Source organism: Arachis duranensis, chromosome 4 (assembly GCF_000817695.3).
Source record: "Arachis duranensis cultivar V14167 chromosome 4, aradu.V14167.gnm2.J7QH, whole genome shotgun sequence".
Taxonomy (NCBI): domain Eukaryota; kingdom Viridiplantae; phylum Streptophyta; class Magnoliopsida; order Fabales; family Fabaceae; genus Arachis; species Arachis duranensis.
In genome coordinates, this window is record NC_029775.3 from 66,220,471 (window position 1) to 66,227,205 (window position 6,735).

A 6,735-nucleotide genomic window follows, 5' to 3' on the forward strand; every position below is an offset into this window, starting at 1 on the left:
CAGCAAAGGTGCTCCAATCCAAATTTTACTGGCCAATAGTATTTAAGGATGCCAAGGAAATGGTGTCAGGGTGTGATGAATGTCAAAGGGCCGGCAATCTGACCAAGAGAAATGAGATGCCACAGCAATACATATTAAAGCTAGAACTATTTGATGTATGCGGAATAGATTTCATGGGTCCCTTCCCAACTTCCTACTCAAATAGCTACATATTAGTGGCCGTAGATTATGTTTCAAGATAGGTAGAGGCCATAGCTACTACAACAAATGACAACAAGGTTGTGATAAGCTTCTTGAGAAGGAACATCTTCAGCAGATTTAGAGTTCCCAGAGCTCTCATTAGTGATGGGGGGTCACACTTCTGCAACAAATAATTGGAAGCACTCCTTCTCAGATATGGAGTAAAACACAAAGTGGCAACTCCATACCACCCACAGACCAACGGGCAAGCCGAGATCTCCAACAGAGAACTGAAATGAATACTTGAAAAAACTGTTGGAAGTTCACAAAAGGACTGGTCTAAGAAGCTAGACGATGCTCTATGGGCCTACAGGACAGCGTTCAAGACCCCAATTGGGATGTCACCATACCAACTAGTATTCGGCAAGGCTTGCCACTTACCTTAGAGCACAGAGCTTTCTAGGCTCTAAAACTACTCAATTTTGATGAAAAGGCTGCTGGAGAAAAGAGATTAATGAAACTCAATGAACTGGAAGATTTTAGAAATCAAGCATATGAGAATGCAAAAATCTACAAAGAAAACACAAAAAGGTGGCATGACCAAAAGATAGCAAGAAGATAGTTCATTGAAGGACAAAAGGTGTTACTCTACAACTCAAGACTCAAGTTCTTCCCTGGAAAACTTAAGTCTCGATGGTCAGGACCTTTCACCATACTCAAGGTGTTTTCCTATGGTCATGTGGAGCTCATGGAAGACAAGACTTAGAGAACTTTCTCTGTCAATGGCCATAGACTCAAACACTACTTGGGAGGCTCATTGGAGGAGCAGAGAGTGAGCTACAAGCTCAGCTAAAGATGGAGGAATGTCAAGCTAATGACAATAAAGAAGCGCTAGTTGGGAGACACCCCAACACTTTATCCTTTTGATTTAATTACTTTCCTAGAAGTAGTTTAAATTCTGTGATAGTTTCAATTTTTAGGACTAGTTTATAATTGTATACTTAGGAAGTTTGATAATTGCTTTGATAGTAGATCATTCTTTTTTACACTCTTTTATTTGGGATTTGCAACTTGATGAATGCATGACTAATGATGAGTGAATGGGCTGAGAACTAGCTGAAATGCTAAGTTTGGTGTGGCCTCTCACCCAATTAATCTAGGCTTACAAACAACTAATAATTTGATTCTGAAGAGTAAGCCCAGAGATTAAGTTTGGTGTGGCCACCACCAATGATCACATAGCAGCCCAATTCACCCAAGTTGAAAAGCACTTAATACCTTGGACAAAAATGAACGTGAGTTAATGGATTCAGAGGAGTTGAGATCAAAAGAAAATGAAAGGATTTATATTATCCCACTCTTATGAACACATTAAATACACAATGATGAAAGCAATTTATTAAGATGCCAAGGAATTAAGTTTGGTGTCCCAAGGGTCACCCATCAGTTGCAACCCAATTCGCTCTTGATGAGAAGAAATGTGAAGGGGTATTTTGTCATTACTAATAGGGTCAGTTTTAATTTCAGGAGAGAAGATGGGACTTACATGGAAAGCAACTCACAAAAACAAGAATGTCAAAGTGTACTTGCACTTTGGAACTCAACACACGCAGAAGACATAGTGAGTGGGGAGTTGGCACCTCTTTCCACGCTAGGCACCACTTCCCAAAGTGGGAAAACATTTAATTCCTTTTATTTCCCACCTCCGAACAATAACCATTCACCCACTATAAAAGCTTCACTCCCCACCTTCCCTCCCCACTTCAACAACCCCTACAACACTCACCATCGCATATCCTCTCATATTCTATTATCTCCCTCTTTCTTCATTCTTTTCTTGATTGGGACAATCAAGTCCTAAGTTTGGTGTTGGAGCAAAACTTTGTTTTGCCTTTTCTTTCTTTCAAACCCCCTATTTCTATTCAGAACACTCCTAACCCAATGGCACCACCAAAAATCTCGGCCTCAAAGAAAAGAAGAACCAGGGAACCAACCTTTGGATCCTTAAGCTCTTTCAACACCTACAAGTTCCTTTTCGCATTCAACCAAAATCAGTTTTATGGTTGGGTGAGTGAGAGGGAAATCATCCTAGAAGTTAGATTTTAACTAGGGAGGAATAAACACATCAAGATCAACATTGAGATTGAGCAGAGGGGTTGGTCACTTCTATGCAACCCACCAAAGAAAGTAGTTGAAAGCTTGGTAAGGGAGTTCTATGCCAATGCGGTACCTCAACCAGGGTAACAATATGGCTACATTAGCTATGTGAGGGAAAAATCTATTGATTAAAGCCCCTCTAGCATTGAGAGAATGCTAATTGTGAAGAGGACAAGCTCCACCCGGAGCTATGAAGAGAGAATAAAGCAACAAGACCCTGGGTTTGAGGAGATTTTGAGCGAAATATGTGTGATGAATGCAAGTGGATCAACGACAAGGATGGGATCCCCAACCAATTGAGGAGAAGAGATTTGAGCCCCCAAGCTAGAGGGTGGCTAGAGTTTGTGAGGAGATCCCTAATCCCTACATCTAACACTTCAAAGGTAACCAAGGAGAGAGCTGTGCTCATCTACAGCATCATGAAAGGAGAGAACATCAATGTGGGGGAGATGATTGCCAACAACATCAACAAAGTGCTGAAAAGCACCAATGACAACACAAGGTTGGCATTCCCCAACATCACTGACCTTTTCTTTACTGTTTTAGGGTAGTTTCATGCATTTTCCTAGTAAACAAGGCAAGTTTTGGGTGAAAATACACTTACACCTTCATTCAAGCAACTATTGTGAATTTTGCATGATTTCATGAGATTTTTTGCCAGAATTACCTGATATTTTAATGATGCATGATCTCATGATTTTGGCTAGAGCTTTGATGCACTTTAATTGCTTGATTTCAGGACAAATGAAGCATGGAAGAATCACGTTAGCATTCACGTTAACTTAGTTAACCTGACTACTAACGTGGGATGGCAATTGGCTTGCAACGTTAATGAGAAAAGTGATCACCAATAACACCTGCGAAGCCACTTCATAGCCTACGTTAAGAGCCATGTTAACTAAGTTAACGTGGTACTTAACGTAGAAGGAAAGGAGGACTCCACGTTAATGAGAAACGTGAACTCCAATAACGTTGAGAAACTAGGCAATGCCCCACGTTAAGAGTCACGTTAACTAAGTTAATGTGAACTCTAACGTGGACAAGGATAAACACTGCCAACGTTAGTGACACTTACTTTTGTCACTAACGTTGGATCATTTTCATTGCCTACGTTAACTCTCACGTTAATATTGTTAACGTGAAAGTTAACGTGGAGTGGGGTTCAAAGAACCAACGTTAGTGACACTCACTTTTGTCACTAACGTTGGAAGATGGCTTCATTACTACGTTAAAAAGCCACGTTAACTTAGTTAACGTGGGTTCTAACGTAAGAGATTAAGGCAATTAGAGCGTTAGTGACAAAAGTGAGTGTCACTAACGCTCTCGAAGGTGATAGGTGCCCACGTTAAGAGCTACGTTAGCTAAGCTAACGTAAGACCTAACGTAGGAGGAAAAAGGCAAGCAACGTTAATGGGAAAAGTGATTCCCATTAACGTTTGCGAAAAGGGGCACAAGCCAACGTTAATGGGAAACGTGAGTCCCATTAATGTTGGCCAAGAATTGAGAAGGAACGTTAGAAGTCACGTTAAGACTTCTAACGTTGAGAATAACGTGGGCATATAAAGGTGGAACGTTAGTGGAAAAGGTAAATGCCACTAACGTTATTGCACCCAGAAATGTATTCCACGATTAATCTCACTAAATGCCTAAGCCTGATTTATATTTCTCTGCAAGCTGGGCCCACTAAAGATGAGGATTGCTTCAACTCAAGGTCCAAAGCCCACATCCAAGACTTGAAGAACTCACTAGAAGATCATGAAGAGTAGTATATATAGGAGTAGTTTTGAACTAGAAAGGAACTTTTGGCACCTTGGAGAACTACTCTCTGCATATTTACTTTTCTGTACATCTAGCATGGATTATTCTTTTCTGCCATTTTTGATTCCTAGAGCTATGAACAACTAAACCCCTTTCATTGGGTTAGGGAGCTCTGCTATAATTTGATGGATCAATATTAGTTTTCATTCTTCTTCTTCTTTCTTTTCTCTTGATTTTACTAGAAAGCTTTCAATCTTAATTCAATTGGTTAGTTATCTTGGAAAAGAAACTCTCCATAATTGGATCTCTTCAGAACCTTGGAAGAGGAATGAAGAGATCATGCTAGAATTACTTTCTCATGCTGGACCAATTTGGGTTGGGATGGATATGTGACTATAATCCCCTTAATACTTGAATTGGGAAATGTATGTGGTATAATCAGTGACCATACTTCATCTCTTCTCATGAGCAATTGACCAAGGAATTGGCTATTAATCAAGATTTGGGAGATTGAATTACCAAGGAATTGGGATTCAATCACTTAAGATTGCTAAGGAGATCAATGAATGCATTGATTGAGGAAGAGATGAGAATGAACTTGATCCGGAGAATTGCAACATCTCCTAAACCCAATGATTCCCCCATTTCTGATCTTACTCATTCTCTTTAATTTTTGCCATTTACTTTTATGAGTATTACCCAATTACCCATTTAAGATTCTGCACTTTAATTTTTGCTATTTACTTTTTAGTCATTTAAATTTCTGCATCTCAATCTAAATTCTGTTTATCTCAACTAGCATATTCTTCAAACTAAAGTTGCTTGACCAATCAATCCTTGTGGGATTCGACCTCACTCTATAGTGAGTTTTACTTGACGATAATTCGGTATACTTGCCGAAGGAAAATTTGTTGAGAGACAAGTTTTCATGCATCAAGTTTATGGCGCCGTTGCCAGGGATTGATTTTGAATCAACAATGATTAAGCTAGAAGATCACTAGATTGAGCATTTTTTTTCGTTATTATTTTCTATATTCAGTAATTCACCTTAGTTTGTTTTTAATTTTTTCCTCATCCCCTATTCCCTCTCTAATTTCTGTTCTCCTTTCTTAGTTTACCACAATTCAGCTCACTAACCCACTAACTGTTTGATAAATTGCATCACTCACACTAACAATCATTCTAACAAAAATTGTCTTCATTATATCTCCTGTTATGCATTTTGTTTGTTGTATGACAGGGAGAAGAGAAGGAATCTCAACATTCTTTGATTCAGAGCCTGAGAGAACTCTTTGGAGACAAAAAAGGGAAGCAAGAGGAAAAAGAATTGTTGGTGCTGAGGAAGAGGAAGAGTATTTTGAACCCAACATGGAAGAGAATTTGGAGAACAATCAGGAAGAAGAAGCTCATAATCATGCCAGAGAAGGCCATGCAAACCGGGTTGGGCATGAAATTAGGGTCTTAGGATCCTATATCAATCCTAATCCAGGAAACTGTGGAAGCAGCATTCAGAAACCCACCATTCATGCCAACAATTTTGAGCTAAAACCTCAGCTCATCACCTTGGTGCAAAATAATTGCTCATTTGGAGGAGGTGCTCAAGAAGACCCTAACCAACACTTGACCACCTTCTTGAGGATCTGTGACACAGTGAAGATAAATGGAGTCCACTCAGATGTCTATAGGTTACTCTTGTTCCCCTTTTCACTTAGGGATAAGGCAACAAAAGTGGCTTGAATCCTTCCCAAAAGAAAGCCTAACAGATTGGGAGGAGGTAGTGAACAAGTTTTTAGCAAGATTTTACCCTCCTCAAAAGATTAATTGGCTAAGAACTGAGGTGCAAACTTTCAGGCAACAAGATGGTGAGATACTTTATGAAGCATGGGAGAGATTCAAAGACTTGACAAGGAGATGCCCATCAGAGATATTTAATGAGTGGGTTCAACTTCACATCTTCTATGAAGGTCTTTCCTATGAGTCAAAGATGGTTGTAGATCATTCAACAGGAGGTTCTTTAAATAAGAAGAAAACTATTGAAGAAGCCATAGATGTCATTGAAACAGTTGCTAAGAATGACTACTTCTATGCCTCTGAAAGAAGTAACACTAGAGGAGTAATGGAGCTAAACCACATGGATGCACTGTTAGCCCAAAACAAGATGATCACCAAGCAGCTAGCAGATCTTACTGGTGGACGAAATTGTGATCATATTCATTGTAATTGGATTTTAGAAATTGGCACGAGTGGACACAACTCCGTTCAACTAACCAGCAAGTGTACTGGGTCGTCCAAGTAATAAACCTTACGCGAGTAAGGGTCGATCCCACAGAGATTGTTGGCATGAAGCAAGCTATGGTCACCTTGCAAATCTCAGTTAGGCAGATTAAAGGGTAATTGTGATTATTGGAATAAATAATAAAAAGGAATAATAAAAGGGATAGAATACTTATGCAGATTCATTGGTGGGAATTTCAGATAAGCGGATGGAGATGCTGTAGAGCCCAAGGACGCCTGCTCTCCTACTGCTTCTACTCAATCCTTCTTACTCCTTTCCATGGCAAGCTTTGTGTAGGGGTTCACCATCAACTGTGGCTACTTTCATCCTCTCGGGAAAATGATCCTATGCGGCTGTCACTCGCA

At 39.7% G+C, this 6,735-nt stretch overlaps 1 non-coding gene across 1 annotated transcript; it reads right to left on the reverse strand.

The window, feature by feature from the left end:
• Nucleotides 1-5,917: 5,917 nt before the first annotated feature.
• On the reverse strand, nt 5,918-6,022 carry LOC127747231 (small nucleolar RNA R71). The gene has a single exon (XR_008009033.1). It is a non-coding gene; the product is annotated as a small nucleolar RNA R71 (small nucleolar RNA).
• Between the last annotated feature and the right edge of the window lie 713 nt (nt 6,023-6,735).